The sequence below is a fragment of the Camellia sinensis genome, chromosome 11, assembly GCF_055761805.1.
Source record: "Camellia sinensis isolate YWXY chromosome 11, ASM5576180v1, whole genome shotgun sequence".
Classification (NCBI taxonomy): domain Eukaryota; kingdom Viridiplantae; phylum Streptophyta; class Magnoliopsida; order Ericales; family Theaceae; genus Camellia; species Camellia sinensis.
The window spans coordinates 41628011-41647233 of NC_138971.1; the positions used below are offsets into that span (position 1 = coordinate 41628011).

General features: G+C 36.8%; 1 long non-coding RNA gene across 1 annotated transcript; it reads left to right on the forward strand.

Annotated features, from left to right (window-relative positions):
- The first annotated feature begins 1127 nt into the window (after positions 1–1127).
- Positions 1128–2097, forward strand: LOC114288237 (uncharacterized). The gene is made up of 2 exons (XR_014345220.1): positions 1128–1243; positions 1346–2097. It is a non-coding gene; the product is annotated as an uncharacterized LOC114288237 (long non-coding RNA).
- The last annotated feature ends 17126 nt before the right edge of the window (positions 2098–19223 follow it).

The following is a 19223-nucleotide window of genomic DNA, read 5'->3' on the forward strand; positions in this document are numbered from 1 at the left end:
GGCGTCACGGAATTTACCAAGACTTTATGCATAATTTACCAAGACTTTATCCAAGTTGTAGCATAATTTACCAAGAATTTTATGCAGCCAAACAGTAGCTGGCAATGACAGTAGGCAGCAAAAAAAGTAACAGGACAAGGAAACAACACTTTTTTTTTTTTTTGTAGTCCATGGCCGATGTTTGTAATTTTGACTACCTTCCCCGTTTGTACCAGGGCAAATGAGGTCAACTCATGTTCGAGGACCTACATTAGACAAAGGCGTGCAGAAAAAAATTGCTAGGAAAAAATGGGAGAAATTACACATCTATGTCAATCGGGTGTTGAACGTAATCACATGAGGGAATGCCACCCCAGCAACGAATGAGTTGGGCCTTCAAATTAGACGGTTGTACCCTCTTCAGAGCGTGAAGTCATGGAGAAAAATTGATCAAAGTACCAAAGATGCGGTCGTCCAAACGGTGCTAGTATGAGATTCATCTTTCCATAATGTCTTTATTATGTAATTTGTAATTGGTTAAATTAATTATTGTACTAATTCTCTGACTATGTTTGTAGGACAAGTTTGTTATCGGTGATGATTTTGATAATGATGAACAAGCTCAACAGATCCTCGATAGGAAGGCATATTTTCTATACAAGGATTGGAGATACAATCTAAAGCAAGAGTTCCTCAAACTTGAGGAAAAGGGTGTTGATGACCCCTATAGTCATCTGCCTAGTGGAGTGAGCTTGGAGGACTGGAAACATCTGATTGATGTTGCTTGGAAAGACGAATCTCACTTGGTAACAAATTAATTAGAAACCCCATTATTGAAATGAATTTATGTGTTAATATGTAAAACTTCTTCACTAATATATGCAAAACTTCATCACTAATATATGTAAAACTTCTTCACTAAAACTTATTGATGTTGGGTTATATTTTTTTTTTTCTATTATTGTAGAAACGCTCTAAGGCTGGTAAAGCAAATAGGGGTATGCTCCCCTATAATCATACAAGTGGATTGCGATCATTTCCTATAGCAATGTCGCTTATAGTGAGAAGTTAATTTAGTAATGTAATTATTTGGATTGATTCTTCTTGATTTTGAATATTACCATGTACTAATTCGTCAATGGAATTTTTCCAAACGTAACAGGCAAATGAGGATGGAGATATAGATTTTTCCGAATTTTATAAGAAAGTGCACAAATCCAAGAAGACGTGAGATTGGATTGACCCCAAATGTGGTGAGCTACATGTGAGTATTGAATGTTGAAACCAAGTGTGTTGCATATCAATTAATAAAGTTGTTTTAAATTCCTTCTCCCATCTTGACTTTATTATTTTTTTGCCATGACAGGATGATATGGTGAATCTACAAGTGGTAGCCACCGATGCGGGGTTGCCATTGATCCACGAGGAACTATCAAGGCAAGTGCTCGGGAAAAAAAAAATTACTTGCGTGGATGTGGGATAGGCCCACAACCCTCTTCCACAGCTTCTACTGCGGCATGAGCACGTAATAAACGTATGGAGTCAATGAGAGCGAAACTAGAGGTTCTTCGTGAGCAGCATCAAAGTGATCACGAGGCGTTGCTGAAGGAGAAAAAGGAGCGCCAAAGAGATCACGAGGAGCTATTGAAGGAGAATGAGGAGCGCCAAAGAGATCGGGAGGAGCTATTGAAGAAGAAAGAGGAGCGCCAAAGAGATCGGAAGGAAATTATGAGGGAAAGAGAGCAGCTGAGCAAACAAGTCGATGAAGAAAAAAAAGCACGGGAGGCACAACAAGTACAACTCAATCATCTGAACGACGTGGTGTCACGGCTCACAACCTTCTTGCAGGGTTCAGATGGTCATCCTACTATTCGGTAAACAGAATTTTCTTGACACGCTACTACGACTTCTACAAAAAATATGGATCATAAAGACATAGAATTGTTTTCTAAAGTTGGTATGCAATTTTTTTTTTGTGATGTGCTTCGAATAGGTTTTGAGGCATAATGTGAGTAGACATTGCAGCAGCCGACCTGGTGTTTTGATACATTAGACAGATGACCGTAATCTGATTTCCATAAGGTAACTACATGATTTCAATGAAATATCTGATTTCCCAAATTGGCTATGATGAGCCTATGAATATGAGGCAAGTTACTATATTAGCAATGATATCCAATTGAATGTCATTTCAGATTTAAGACTAATTGAATAAACCAAGTGAAATTGGAATGAATTTTGATTTAGTACAATATAAGTAGTATAACTAGACTGGTCTAAAGTGCATGCAAGCCATTATTGGTTCATAGTGATGAGTTTGAGAGAGAGAAGAGTTGTGAAGATATAATGGAAATTGAGAGCACTGTAAGGTACAAAAAGGAATTGGTGAAAAGGATGGTAATATACGTGAAATAAATTAATGAAAGCCTCATTGTGCATTAGGAGTTCTAATTATTTTAATCATGAAATTATTTGGGTTGTAATCAACATAATTCTGGGTCAATTATTGGCATATTGGAAAAATTAAATTAGTTCATTTAATATCCTATCTTAGTTGTCGTCTGTGAAAAACGCCATAAACTTAGCCGAAAAAAGGCCTTTGAGGGCCGAAAATTGAAAGCAGGCCCCGAACCACTACGGGGATGGCATGGGTAGCTTCCTCGTGTCAAATAAGACTTGTGGGGACAGATGGGACGTAATTAGCACGCGTACGTTAGGAGTTGGCATGAAAAAAGCCAAAAGCATAGTCGAAAAAAGACACAAGACGACTGAAAATTGAGAGCAGCCCCCGAATCACTATATTAATGGCATAGGTAGCTTCATCGTGTCAAATAGGACCTGTGGGGATAGACGGGACGTAATTAGCACGTGTACGTTGGGAGTTGGCATGAAAAATGCCAAAAACTTAGCCGAAAAAAGGCCTTCGAGGGCCGAAAATTGAGAGCAGGCCCCGAACCACTGTGGGGATGGCACTGGTAGCTTCTTCATGTCAAATAGGACCTGTGGGGACAGACGGGATGTAATTAGCACATGTACGTTGGGAGTTGGCGTGAAAAAAAGCCATAAACTTAGCCGAAAAAGGCCTTTGAGGACCGAAACTTGAAAGCAGCCCCCGAACCACTGCGGGGATGGCACGAGTAGCTTCCTCATGTCAAATAGGACCTGTGGGGATAGACGGGACGTAATTAGCACGTGTACGTTGGGAGTTGGCGTGAAAAAGGCCAAAAACTTAGCCTAAAAAAGCCTCCGAGGGCCAAAAATTGAGAGTAGGCCCCGACGTACTGCGGGGATGGCACAGGTAGCTTCCTCGTGTCAAATAGGACCTGTGGGGACATACGGGACGTAATTAGCACGTGTACGTGGGGAGTTGGCGTGAAAAATGCCATGAACTTAGCCGAAAAAAGGCCTTCGAGGGCCGAAAATTGAGAGCAGACCCCGAACCACTGCGGGGATGGCACGGGTAGCTTCCTCGTGTCAAATAGGACCTGTGGGGATAGACGGGACGTAATTACCACATGTACGTTGGGAGTTGGCGTAAAAAACGCCATAAACTTAGCAGAAAAAAGGCCTTCGAGGGCCGAAAATTGTAAGCAGCCCCCGAACCACTGCGGGGATGGCACGGGTAGCTTCCTCATGTCAAATAGGACCTGTGGGGATAGACGGGACGTAATTAGCATGTGTACGTTGGGAGTTGCTGTGAAAAACGCCATAAACTTAGTCGCAAAAAGGCCTTTGAGGGCCGAAAATTGAAAGCAGCCCCCGAACCACTGCGGGGATGGCACGGGTAGCTTTCTCTTGTGAAATAGGACTTGTGGGGACAGATGGGACATAATTAGGACGTATACATTGGGAGTTGGTGTGAAAAAGGCCAAAAACTTAGCCGAAAAAAGGCCTTCGAGGGCCGAAAATTGAGAGTAGCCCTCGAACCACTGCGGGGATGGCATGGGTAGCTTCCTCGTGTCAAATAGGACCTATGGGGATAGACGGGACGTAATTAGCACGTGTACGTTGGGAGTTGGCGTGAAAAACTTCATAAACTTAGCCGAAAAAAGGCCTTCGAGGGCCGAAAATTGTAAGCAGCCCCCAAACCACTGCGGGGATGGCACGGGTAGCTTCCTCATGTCAACTAGGATGTGTGGGGATAGACAGGACGTAATTAGCACGTGTACGTTGGGAGTTGGCGTGAAAAATGCCATAAAGCTTATAAAAAGATATTTAAATGGAAATCTTGTTGTCAAATGGTTTAATGTTCTTTGGGTAGTTTACCACCCTACGCTCGTAAAAAAATAGGAGGCCCAAACACCTTTGGTATAGCATCAGCATGATTCAACACGACTTCAAAAGGGGAGAGAGATATGAGAGTGTGGTTGGTACCTTTACACCACCAAGATTCATGGTCTCATCAGCCCTTTCCTGTACAACAAAATATCCTCCAGCAGTTCTCTTGATGATGTCTCCATGTCTCCTTAGTTGCTGTGAGTAGCAATAAGTTAGAATGAATATTATCAGAGCCACTTGTACGCACCAGATCATATAGCATTTGTACTCACCAGATATTCTGATAATTATCCACTACTTATTTACGGACAAGATTTCAAGGTTCAAAGTAATCCTAACAAACAATTACATCTTATAATTTTTATCCCCAGTAGTTTCTTACTGGATTTATGATTTATAAAGAGGTATGGTGAATGAGAAGACAAAAAGATTTATTCAAGTCGGCAATTGTTCATGCCAACAGGTTAGGTGACGACATTGGCCTGATTGCTTTAGTTCTAGAAGACTAAATTTCATTCTTAAATTTCATTAATAATGCAAATTTTGAGAGCACATGCAATTCCAAATCATTCATGTTTAAACAAATCCTCTAGAATTTTTTAAAAGAATATAAAAGCTTACAAATATATATGTTCTATCTGCATCTCTATATATGTACATTTATGAACAAAATATATATATGTTTACACATTAGACTGAACTTGACTTGGGGTGGACTTGGAAATTTATTTGAACTTTAAATACAATTTAAAGTGTAAAGAAACTATTTTGAAATTCCTAAATTCAAACAATATTTACATACAATGTCAATTACAATTGACTTAAATTGCAATTTGTGTTTTGTAGCTGGCTATAACTTTTTGTTTACAATGGACCTAATGGGTGTAATTTTTGTTGTGTAGATGGCTTTTGGCATTGACATGTGGATCTTCTATTTTTTTGCTCGGAAGATAATTCAGACTTATGCAAAGTTGGGAAGTTTTTTGTCGTCCTATACTTTTTGTGTGGACTGTGGATGCATCGAACATATAATTTTTGGCGGAGTACATAGTATTTTGGGAGCTTGTATTAAATGCTCTGGTGGTATAGAATCAATGAACCGTGGAATTTGGATGCATCGTACATATAATTTCTGGTGGGATACATAGTATTTTTGGAGCTTGTATTAATGGCTCTAGTATTAATTAATATAGATTACCTTTTGTCGTGGTACATATTACCATAGTAATTTATACCTTGTCAAATGGTCATTACAATGCATAGTATAGTAAAAATGTTGTGTACAGAGGACATTGTTTTGGTAAGGTACTTGGAATGTATGACGTTATTATTTGTAATTGGAATATATATAGTTGGTTCGTACATAAGTCTACATTATTATTTGTAGTTGGAATATATATAGCAGGTGTTGTTATTTGTTTCATGGTTGTAAATGAAACATGCATTACGGAATAGGTGATAATATATATATGTTGTATACGTATTACAGGTTGCGGTGGATACATACAGGTTCAGACGAAATTTAGTAAAATGAAACAAACAAAACAATAATATAAAATGACGCTTTTGGTGACAAAACAATTGGTAGCCAAAAAGGAAAAAAAAAAAAATCTTTTGGCGACTAAATATTTAGTAGCCAAAACAAATCAAAAACAGTTATGGCGACTAAATATTTAGTAGCTAAAACTCACAAGACTTTTGGCGACTAAATATTTAGTAGCCAAAACAACTCGAAAACAGTTATGGCGACTAAATGTTTAGTAGCTAAAACTCACAAGACTTTTGGCGACTAACGTTTTTAGTCGCCAAAACATAATAAAAGAATCATGGCCGACTAAACATGTAGTAGCTGAAGTTGCACTATTGGCGACTAATAATTTCGTCGCCGTAGATATTTTAATTTTTGGCGACAAAAACTTTAGTAGCTAAATATGTGAGTTAACTGAATTAATGTACCGTTTGGGCGACTAATATGTTAGTCGCTAATGTCATTCATCAACGACTAACACTCTTTTCGTCGCTAATACCTGTTATTTTTGCCTACTAAAACGTTAGTCGGTATTTTGTACTACTTTTCGCGACTAAATGTTTTTTAGTCGCTAATTCCTTCGGCGACTATGTATCCCCGACAAATCCAGCGACCAAATTATTTAGTCGGCAAAGTGTTTCGGTGACTAAAATCAATACTTTTGGCTACTAATTTTTTAGTCGCCAAAAGTGTATTTTCTTGTAGTGCATTAAAAGTTCAAATTTTTCCAGATTAGCCAAACTGGTACATTCATGTTAGAAAAAATGTTACACGCTTCAACTGAAATACAGCTCGAAATCGACCAAATCAAAAGTCACGGTTTGGTGGTCGGTTCAGGTGATTTCAAAAATCTGGTAAAGATAGGAAAAAATATTGTAAATAAATGGAATTGCGAGTTGAAAACTAACAAATTAAACTTATATATATATATATATATTGTAATACTTGTGTTCTTCTGGCCATTTTAAAATATATTTAATGTCCTTACTTGTGTTATTGGAGTCATTGGGGTTAGTGTATTATTGTTTTTGGATTATTAAAATATGATATAAACTTGTTAAGATTGTTCTTTCACACTTGGACTTGTCTGAAAATGCTTTAGGAACTCAGAAATTTTATTTTGGGTGTCAACACTAGCTCCTTGAGGTTCAACAATAGGTCCTTTTCTTTTTCTCTCTTTTGGTTTTGTTTTCTAGGGTCGACATCGCCTAATTTGGGTGTCGACACTGCGCAAAGCACCACTATTTCTTAAGGTTGACACCTTTTCTCTTGGGCCCCGTTTGTTTGGAGAGTTAGAGGAGGGATTGAGATTGGTAGTGAGGTGAGACCCACTAATATTGTGTTTGTTTTCAGAGATAGGGAAGGGATTGATAGTGAGCTCCGAATTAGGATAGGCCTCCCCAAAGGGATTCGGATGGGCCTCCAGGACTTGGTATTAGAAAAATAGTCTGGCGGACTAGAATTTTTTTTTTATTTATTTTTTTATTTTATTTTTACATGTCGGACATTTTTTTTTTGAACATTAATATTTATTTTTTTGTATTTTTTGTTAAGTAAAAATCATTATTTTATTTGTTTTATTTTTTTTGGAAATTTTTTATTTTATTTTTATTTTTAAAATCTTTTTTACATGTTGGGCATTTTTTTAAAAACATTCATGTTTAAAGTTTTTGTATTTTTTTATTTGTTTTTTTATTTTATATTTATTTTATATAAAAATAATTTAACAATCCCTACACTAACAACTATCATCAAAACAAAACAATTTTACTTAATCCCTTCACTATCAATCCCCTCCATTCTACCTCTGAAAACAAACGGGGGCTTGGTGTTGACACCTACCAGAAATCCATAAATTTATTTTCTGCAGTTAGGCATTTTTCTTTTGAAATTTTTGACTTTTCCTTGGTGACTTTGCGGCATATACCCCACTTTTGACCTATACTATAAATAGAAATGTACCTACTATCTTTCCTCACTTTTTTTTTTCCCTCTTCTGATGTAGGATAAGATTTTAAGAATTTTTATATTTTTAGTTTTAATATTTTTGATATATTATTAGGATTCTTGTAATTTAGTATAAATATTTTAGAATTATTAGTTTTCTTAATTTTATTATTTTGGAATTAGATTTTGACTAGGATTTTAAATAGTTTAGAATTTTAGTTTCTTTTTCTCTTAGGTTTCCTAATTTGTGTTGATTTAAATTACCTAGTTTATTTTAGAATTACTTTTCCTCCAAGTATTAGGTTTAGTTTATTATAAATAGCTATGTAAGCCTCATGGCAAAGACAACTTTTATTCATTCAATCAATAATATTAAGATATTTTTTCTTCCTTATGAATTCAAAGTTATATTTTTCTCGTGGATTCGAGAGGTCCTTTCGTCTACTAGAACGATATCTACTTCCCATGTATTCCGTTGCGTCATCTTCTCTCTCTTTTTTTCTTCCTACGCCGTGAACTCCATTATCTCTCTCTAAACTATAAATTTTAACTCCAAGTATGGTGGGCCAGGATGGAAAACCCGACCCACTTTTGTTTTGGTTGGGACACGCGGTTGTCCTAGTTGATTTTGACCTTGCTAGGGTGGTTTGGACCCTTGTTAGGCTTCGGTTGGCTGCAGAGTAGCAGCCCAAGTTTGTTGTGTAAGCCTAGTTGCGCCCGTGACCATAGGCTTCACGCCTGCAATGGGTAGCAACCGGGCGCGACCAAAAGTGGCCTTCAGGTCTGTTGGCTAGGAAGTGAGTGCGTTGCCGCGATGTCAGTCTGCGAATAGAGGGGTCACGCCCACAATTGAGGTTGTCTCGCTTGCGACCTGTGTAAGTAAGAGATCGCTATCATGAACAGTTAGACCGCGACCACGATGGTTCGCCTACATAACCTGTCAGTGCGTTAAAAAGTCACTTTTTTGGTCCTCCCTCTCCCTTTCTGCCATTTTCGAACCCTTAAAGCTTTCAAGCTAGGGTTTCATCTATTTTGAGTGATCTTTGACCTCTAGTTCCATAGATCAAAATGTAGAGGGGCGTGTGGGCTTTGATTTAATTTGAGTGGATCGTGCTTCAGTCATTGGTGGATTTTCGACTTTTCTCCAATTCGCTTTAAGAGTTAGGGATTCTTAAAATTCTTTTCAATACCTCACTATAGATAGATCTGTGGTAATTTTTATGGCATTAAAAGCATAATTTTTAAAGATGATTTTGTTAAAATCATATAGGTTAGGTTGGGTTTGAGTTTATGAGCTACGGGTTGAGTTGGTGGTTGATTATGAGGTTGTGATGATGTTTGGATTATAGGGTTGGAAAGTCTGAGCTTCTAACCAAGGAATTGAGAGAGGATAAATGTGGTTTGTGTAGTGTAGTGTTGGGTTATAGTAATACTACAATGGTAAGTCTGGACACATAAGTCTAAGACATGACTTTGTAAGGCAATTGATACATGATGGAGTTATCACAATTCAATATGTAAAGTCAAGTAAGAACTTGGCTGACCCCTTTACAAAAGGTATGTCAAGAGAATTGGTGAAGGGGACCGCAGTTGAGATAAGGCTAAAACCTTTTCTAATGATCATCAATGACAATAACCCAACCTAAAACTAGAAAACCTCTAGTCAAGGGTTTAATGGATAAAAACAAGTTGTTCATAAGTGGTTTGGTGAACACTGATTGATTATATGCACTCACCTCAAGAAATGAAAAGGATCAGTGTCATCCATTACATAAAAGAGGGTTGAATCACATTCTTAATGAAATTTTAAGTACCTAGTATTGGAGGCACAACTAGAACTTCACCTATGTGAACGTAGAAAGGGTGCCGCTTCTCACGAGAGTCTAGGTTTGCTCTTTGGATCGTTCATGAATCAAGGAGTTAGCACATGGCCATTTACGTACTAGAGCAAAATTTTGAAATCCTTGGCATTAGAATTTTGTTATGTGTACTGTATATCCGGTTTTATTCTTTAAGAAGTACTTGACTTATATCCTTAGCACACCAATGACTTTTTAGAATTTTGATGTATTTGTACTAATTGGAGGTTTAAGTTGTACAATACCTTCTTGTAATGATAATGATATTTTTTCTATTCTAAATGTGAGATGATTTATTTATTTATTTAATTTTATTATACTATTTTATGTAGTTTAGCATATTGCGCTATTATTGCTTTTGTTGTGTGGGGGTTAATTTCCTGTTGGATGAGGCCGGTAAAGCGTGGCACCTTGACAGAGATTTTCCCTCATCCCTTTCGGTTTGCGCCCGGTAAAATATGAAAGGAGTTCGTTTCTCATTGTATTGAGCCAATAAAGCATGGCGCCTTATGATAATTTCTTCTCCCTTTTGGTTTGTACCGAGTAAAGTGCGACCTGAGGGGCGTTCTCTTCCGAGTGAGGCCGATAAAGTGTTATGTGTTATTCGGGGTTGTAGCATTTTTCATTCGTGCTGTATGCCAGTGGAAATGGAATTGGTAGTATGTATTACTCTTAGTTATTTATTTTTGGATGTATGTGTTTCTCGGTTACCTATTGTGGTTGTCCCTTGCCCTTGGGCCTATGGCCAAGGAAGGTAGTAGATGTATTGATGCGTAACGTATAGTGTGTTGGGATGTGAGACGGGATTATGACTAGTGTGTGTGGATGTGTCATTAGAACATATGTTTAAACAGTATCTTTTTTTGTCAATGTGAAAAGTTTTTATTAAAAGAAAACGAGGCTTTTGGAATTTTTTTTGGAAGTAAAATGGAAGTTAGAAAGAGAATAAATGATTTACACTGTGTTGTGTTAAAAAAGAATTTTTGAGAAATTGTGTTTATGTAAATATATTTTTGGATATAAACTGTCACATTACCTATATGGTATATTGCGGTGCATGCATGATCATATCTAACTATATGTTGGGCTTTGTGTTGATCCCATGTGTTGACAAATTTTTTAGGTACATGGCTGGTGGATTTGTTCAAGACTTGAAGTCTTTTATTTGTTGGCCACAGGGCCTTTTATTATGTTGCCTGAAACGCCATGTCTTAAATAAGGGTAAACCCCTTTGTTTATTATTATTCAATGTAAATCTATAGGTATTGTATCAGATTTTGTTTATATATCATCATTACTTTGAGCGAATGTTATTATTTATTTACTGTTTGTATTGGCACGTGTAAGGTATTATTGGAATTAGTAATATCATAAAGGATTTGGTAATAGTGTTGGCTGCATATTTTGTACAAGCCAATCACAGTCCAACACGTGAAAAGATAAGGGCAATACGGGAAGACAATTTAAATCTTCAATCGTAGTCATACACGTGACAGTTAGTATTGGTTATTGTAGATCTGCGTAGCACTGGATCAGCAAAGAGATGCCAGATGACGTGGCTTTAACGGTTACTCACATATTTAAATTCAAAATCAGGAGGGAAGCCTAACTGCAGACATGGCGTAGTGGAGCTAACTGTGAGGAAACATGATCAATAATCATGGAGGGGTGGTTCGATGGTTGGAAGCTCAGTTCGACGGTTAGCATTGAGAAGTATAAATAATAGAGAAGGCTGCGAAAAGTAGACCCGGACTCAGATCCAAAAAACAAGTTTTATTCTACTTTATTTCTAATTTTTTACATTTCTTGTTGTTTACATTTCTGTACTTCAAATTCCTACACTGCATTTCGTTCATAGGAGTAGTTTTCAAGTAACTTGTTGTTATAAACCTCTACGAGGCTGAATTGGATCATTGTAAGTCTTTCATTTTTTCTTAATGAAATGCTACAATTGTTCTTCATTTGATCGTTGTTTGCTCAATTCTCCTAAACAAAGCCACCAGTAAAAGTCCTCTTCATTGAGGCAGAAAGAACTAAAACACAATCGCCTGATAATGGGTTGGCAATTAATTTTCTGTAAGGATTGATTGATCCTTGCTAGCACGCTTAAAATTACAGTAATAACCTTCAAAAGTCAAAAGGCCAACAAATAGATTCCGGTAATACAAGTTGGGGCGTTACACCAAGCTTCAGATCTACTCACCTCGGATCATCTTTTTGCCTTGCTCCTTTGAGACAAAGTGTAGAGCTTGTCAATGGTTTTGTTCTAATTTGAGCAAATCATTGTTTCTTAACCACCAACTTTTGGGGCTTTTTCCTTCCTTGTTCTTTCTTGCTTTGAGGTAGGGGTTCCTCCCACTGACTTGTATGTTTTTAGCTTGTTATCTGTTATTTGTGAAATAAAAGGTTTGAGAAAGATATGGTTTTGATTACTTTCTGTATTAGTGCATAAAAAGGGGATTTCTTACAACTTTGCTTTTTATTTAAATAAAGTGCATGTGATTATCTTGTGACTTGGTTTGTGGAAGAAAATGGAGTTTTTGAAAAAGAAATACCAATTATTTTCATAAACATTAGGAGGTGTTGGGTTTTGAAAAGTTAATTTGAAATGGTGAGATACTTGAAACTCTTAAGGAGGGTGAAATGTTGAATATTGTGACTTGTAGAGAGTTTGGAAATTCAGAGTTATTTTTGAAATGTTGAACTACATTATTATTGTTGTTACCCTTTAATTTCTAAATTAGAATAACTGTTTTGGCTATTAATGGAGGATATCATTGTCGTGTGATAAAAATTGCATGTGGATTAGGCAATTGAATTCTTTATAAATCAAACATCTCATTGATCATCTCATAGCATTATAAACTTCATATTCTATATCTTGGAAATGATTTCGGTTTGAGAAAAAAGGATGAATACTGTGGTGAATCGCTCAGGGGGTGTTGTTATGGTTAATTAATTTGGCTTTAGGTCCATGGTGAAGTTTGAAAACACGTGCGATGTAGGTACCAAGTTCTTTCCAATTAGGAGCTAGTGAAGTGGTATTTTGGTAGAGCTTTGATAGCTTACTTGCAGACACTAACCTACGGATTACCAATGATGTATTTACTATCGGAACACCAGTACTCTGCAAGTACATAGCCGAATGTAGATTTTATTTTAAATACGTTAAAAATGATTCAATGCGTATAACCGTTGTCTGTAAGTTTGTAACAACATCTGGGTGTGCGTGGTTGGTTCATGCAAAAGTCTCTGCGGCAAACGGGGTATTGCGCTTGGAAAGGTTCAATAGCGTGCATTCTTGTGGCACCACTGTACGGAATTTTAGGAACCCATGTGCTGGGTCAGATTTGGTGTCTGATGTTATTGCGGATCGTGTTCAGGTACAACCATGAACCCTCCCCACAGATGTGGTGTTTGATATAAAAGACAGCTACAGGTTGGACATTAGTTACCGGGTTGCTTGGTTGGGGGTGGAAAAAGCGAGGGGGGAAGTATATGGCGATCATTCTATGTCATTTGACCAATTAAGGTGGTATAGCGATGCTGTTATGGAAAACAACTCACACAGCTACATTAATTTGGGTTTCGACCAGCAAACTAGAAGGTTTGTGCGGTATTTCATATCTTTTCATGCATGAATAGATGGGTTCAACCATTGTCGTCCCCTTTTGTTCCTGGATGGTACGTTTCTGATGGGGAGATTCAAGGGTGCATTGCTTGCGGTTACCACTAAGGATGGCAACCAGGGTATGATAAACATATTTAATGCTTCTTGGGGCATGCATAGTGTTATGTACATTTGTCACAAAGCACAAATTTTGCTTCACATTCATCATTATTTAATTATTTTGTTTTTATTCATTTGTGAACAAACGTTTGCCGATGTCATAATGTGTGCAGGTTTGTACCCTGTCGCTTTTGCGATTGTTGATTCAGAAAATTCATGCTACTGGGAGTGGTTCTTGCATCAATTGTTGAAAGTTCTAGATGATTCTAGGACATTAACATTTGTATCTGATCGTAATGTTGGCTTGTTACAATCAATGCCTACCATATTCCCGCCCGCACACCATGCTTTTTGCTTATTGTATCTTTAAATGAATCTTCGAGACTGGATGAAATACGTTAGCGCCGAACACAAGCTTGGCCTCATGGGTAAGTTAAGAAAATGTGCTTACGCACCTACAGTAACATCTTTCAACCAAAAGATCAAGATTCTAAAGCAGTGTAACCCAACGGTAGTTAGTAAATTTTTGAAAGACTTGCATCCCCAGCATTGGGCGAACACGTATTTCAAGTAATTTTTTGTAATGTTACGTATCCATATTTTGTATTTTATTTTGGGTCTGTATCAATGTCATTGATTGTTCTTTTTTTTTAGGGCCACATGTATGGTGAGATGTAGTCTAACGCTGTTGAATCATTCAACAACTGGATTTGGGAAACTCGTCATCTGCCCATCACTTAGTTGGTTGATGCAATTAAGCGGAAAATCATGGAACACATGTCAAAGCGACAAGCTAAATCTCGCGGTTGGGTTGGCGAGCTTTGTCCAAAAATAGAAAAGAGTTTGGTTTCAACGTTTGAAGACAGTAGGTCGTGGATTGTTAGTCAAGCTGATGTTGACATCTTTGAGGTTCATTCGCACCCATCGGTGTTGGTTGATGTTGGTAGGCATTCATGCTCATGTTTCCAATGGCAATTGAATGGGTTCTCTTGCTCCCACGCAGTTGTTGCTTTTCGCAACAGTGGCATGGACATTTACGAATTCGTAGAACCATTCTATTGCGTGGCAAACTATAGGGCTGCGTACTCTGGGTTTATCCACCCCATTCCTACCATAGAGAAACCCAAGTCCGCAATGTCAAATTACCTTATTACGTCCCTGATTTATAAGCGACCTCTTGGACGGCCCAAACATAGGCAAATTCTATCAAAATGTGAGATTGTTCAACGTATTCGATGTGGCCGTTGCGGCAAAATGGGCCACCACAACAGGAAAACATGCAAGGAACCGGTGTAGTGCATTTGCCATATTTTTCGTCTACAAATGTGGTTAATTCGCAAATAAAAGTTACCTACAGTAACTCGTTGAACATGTTCGTCTACATTCCCTATTGTAATGTCAACGTTACATCCGATATTATTACAACACTATAAAAAAGTTATCTATTTATGACATTTACATTTGATACGTCGCCTTTACGTAATACCAACACCTTTTACGCATTTCATATTTGTTGTTGTTTTTTCAAATTAAGTATGTTACTTTGGCACCACTTTGTCCCTCATTGACAATTTGTCCCAACACATCCCACAAGGACACCGTTGTTTCACTAAATTTTGGATTACGTAATCCACAATCGTGGGTCACTACACTTGCATAGCAATACTTTGGCTTACATGCTTCTATGTCATCACCATTTCCTGTGTTATGATTTTTGCAATCAATTACATTACGATTGTATTTTTCTTTTCGCAAGTGTGATGGTATGTTTGAATAAAAATATGCGTTGGTGTTCCATTAGGTGCTATCACATTATCGATCAATGACACGTTACTGCCACCAGTTGTGACAATTACCATCAACCCTGCCACATACCATTCACAACCAAAATTAGTGAATGTAGGTGTCGCGCACACGTCCACACTTTTGCCATAATTACAACATCACAATAAACCAACACAGGGCGTCTAACTCAACAATGGGGCAAATTACATTCAGCAATTCACATAATAACAAAGTAAAATTTGTCCACTTACGGTGACCCCCAACACAGCATATTCCTATATGGGTCCGTCCACTATCGTATACATGGTTGTGTATACAATGAAAACAAGCAACCACATTACGGAGTTTGTTATGAATCAACAAGCGCAATCATATTATGCATCGCAGTTGATTCAATCAGTGCACACATATTTAAATGAACTTCACTGTCTATTATTCCCAAAAAATATCATATGTGACCAAACATCAATATCGACTTTAGCCATAAAACTAACATCGTTCACCTTACAGAACGCCTTAAACACTGCATCCAAAACAGCGTAATTTGTTAAAAACCAAAGTAACCCAAAATCATGCAATTTCCATCTACCTAACCATTAAATAAGAAATCAAAAAAAATAGATTTTCATTTCAACACTTAATAAACATAAAGGTCTAAAATGTGTGGGACAGTGACATCAATCCATTCTAACAAATAATCCTCGTATTGGGTCATTCAAAAGCATCTTCACTATTGTTGCACATAGACTGCATGGAGTCAAACCACCCATCGTAGTGTCAATTTTGACTCCGTAGATGTACTGTCTCATGACGTAACAAACAAAAATAGCACAATCCGGCCTACAATGTAACCACGAAAACACAAAATCAAATACAATTTTTATGGGAAATAATGAAACGTCGAACAAAACTATAGTCACCATTTATATATCGGGACTCTGTTGAGGGCAGTCAATGATCAGAATAAGTGGCCCATCAAACTCTAGCATCTTCATGTTATCAGATGCAATCATAGGTTTTAGAAAACTTGTGTAGTGATCCACCACCCACTGTTTCTACAAAATAAATTACATATATACATTAAACCATAATACACATCGCATACCACAAACCCACAACCCACAACACCATACGCACATGGGAAATACAGTTCACCTCGCCCATTGACATGATCTGAATAACAAACCATTACTACGCATTTACACATTAATTTACGTCACATTCTTACCACTTTCAGCGCTTCGTTATAATGGTCATCTCGCATTCCTCGTCTTGGTCTCACAGAGTTATAGTGTTTCCAAGTGCTGGTCTTCGAGTCGTGCACCATGATAGTCCAATGGTTAGAATGGTATACTAGGTAATGTGTGTATCTGTGACCTTTTATGGCTTTGAAATTCAAGCTCAAATACTTGTCTACGAAAGAGCACTCCGGTTTCTCATCACATCCTGCCACAATTTCGAACATCATCCCCAAGCCGATACCACATTAGTACATACATAACACAGATTGAGTTGGGGGAGGTGTGCATCAGTTTGTTTGTTCAAATTAAAAAAAAACATACCGAACACACACTGCTGTACACATATGATGTGCCATCATTCTCGATTCCTTCACTTGTGTTCTTTTGCAAATCCATTAGCATGGTTGCATATGCATCAATTACCTACAGAATTTCACAACACCACTCCTAATGTGAATCGAAACAACACTCAAAAACATTGTCACCATGCAACAATTTACATACCCACACCCATGTTTAACACAATTAACATCTTACTTACATTGCCCTAAATTGTCGACTGCTAAACCAAATCATGAACATCCGTGAATATAACTTGCACACCTATGTCACCACCATCCCAGATTACTGACCTGCAATTAGTTGTGCAATGTGTTAACAAAATGTAAACCGTAAATGTTACACCAATTGGTCAAACAAATAGTTGACAGTAAAATGCAACAACACCGTTAATAATTACCCATCACCACACTACAACAAAAAAGGGTTTTTACGACGTGCATTCTACGACGTGCAACGCGCATCATATTATGACCAATCATGGAAAGTCATTCACTTTCAACGACATGCTTCGTACGCCGTTAAAAACTATATAACGACAGATTTTGGGCGTCGGTGTTACTTTTTCTACAACATCCTATAGTACGCCATTAAAAACTATTTAACGGAAGATTTTGTGCGTCGTTATTACTTTTTCTACGACTACTTTTGCACGTCGTTGATTGGTGAGACAAATAAAGATGCTGATTGCGCACCGTAAAATATGTAATACAACGACTTATTATGCCAGCCGTAGAATATACAGTTTTTTTTTTTTAAATTCAGCAGGTTTTATTTGACCAATTTTGTACAATCTAACAAATATTACAAACAAGCATCACAAAACGTCAATCAACCACCAAAATATTGTTTGAAATATCAAAAAGAAACTATATCCATAAATTATAAACATTCAACAATTGTCCATATACTCCAAACATTTGAAAACTATATCCTTAAGCTCTAAATTGTACAAAAAGTTTAAACCATCCAAAACTATGCATATCTAACTTTCTAAACATATCGACAACTATTAAGAGATTATCTAAAACTACCGACAACAGTTCCTATAGCAATTGCAGCTGCAGTTGCAGTTGTACCAAATCCACTTGCTCCTATCACAGGGACGAGGGTGCCCAATGTATGTGTTAAGGCACCTAAACCCGCGACAATAGCTGGAGCAACCAAGCCTATTGCATTTCTTGTCTGTATGACAAAGGAAACTTCACATAAGTACAAAAACCAACAATTTAGGGACAAATATTTCTTGAGGTCTTAAGAAATGATCAAGAAATTTTAAAACATCAACAAAACATTTCCAAAATTAATAAGATAATTCAATGGCTCCATAAAAGCAATTTCATAATGAAAAATTAGCAAAAAATTCACGATCTCAATAGTCTCAACGTATATGCAAATAAAATCCACATAAAGCAAAACCCTTTTTTTATACCTCAAATGAAGTTACCTCTAATGAAGTAACCTCTTTTGTTGCAATGTTTCTATAGGGAAATGAGTAGGAATCTTCAAACAAACCGTTAAGTTTGTACAGGAAAATATAGTTTGCTACTAAATCCAGGCCATAAGAAGCTCAAGAGAAAAATTAAATTTGAAAAGAGGAAGATGTGGAATTAATCAACTTCAATGCAGCACCTACTTGGGACTTGCATAATTATGTTAAAGGATCTCTATGTATGAGGTTTAGGTTTGTATAGGTTTTATTCATTACCATTGTAAGTTCCAAAATAAAAAGTCCAAGTCAAATTAGAGTCTATATTATTTACAAGTTTATCCATTACTTGGAACAATTCCTTCTTCCACAGCCGCTCTTGTTGCATTTAAAAGTAAAAAAATAAGTAAAGAAATTAAAAAAATATATTAAAATAATTATAAATATAGAAAAAGATATAAACTTATAAAGAAAAAAAATTAAATAGAAAAATATAAAATATATAAGTATAAAAAATAATTTAAATCAAAGATGTATTAAAACATGTTATACTGCCTGAATGTATGTGGTTATTTTTAAAACGTGTTATACATGCCTGCATGTATGTGGTTGTTTTTAAACCATATGTGAAGAATGCAAGACATGCATTTTTCTTTTTGGTAATATCAAATTTAGGGAGAAGACATGCATTTTTCAATACAACAAGTGCCATTATAGAAAAACTAGGATTGAGTAGAAATAGGGTCCATTAAATACAACATGACCACATGACACTTGAAATATTAAAATTATACATACATATAACCCTATGCTATATTTTGGAAAATTGTTTTGCAAGATGACAGAATCATATGCGATTCTTCTAACTCTAGCTCACAATTATTAGAACACAGTGATAACAGCAAAATCATACCAAAAAAAAAAAAATAGTTAATATGTGCATGCTTGATACAACAAACATGCAACTTGCTCAATAGTTTACAGCAACTTACATTAGATAATTCAACATCTTTGGAGCTGCCCCTTTGTCGACACAATACTCGCCATTGACAAGGTAATTAGGTTCATTGATGACAGGAAAAACTCCACCTCCAATTCTCACCGTCCA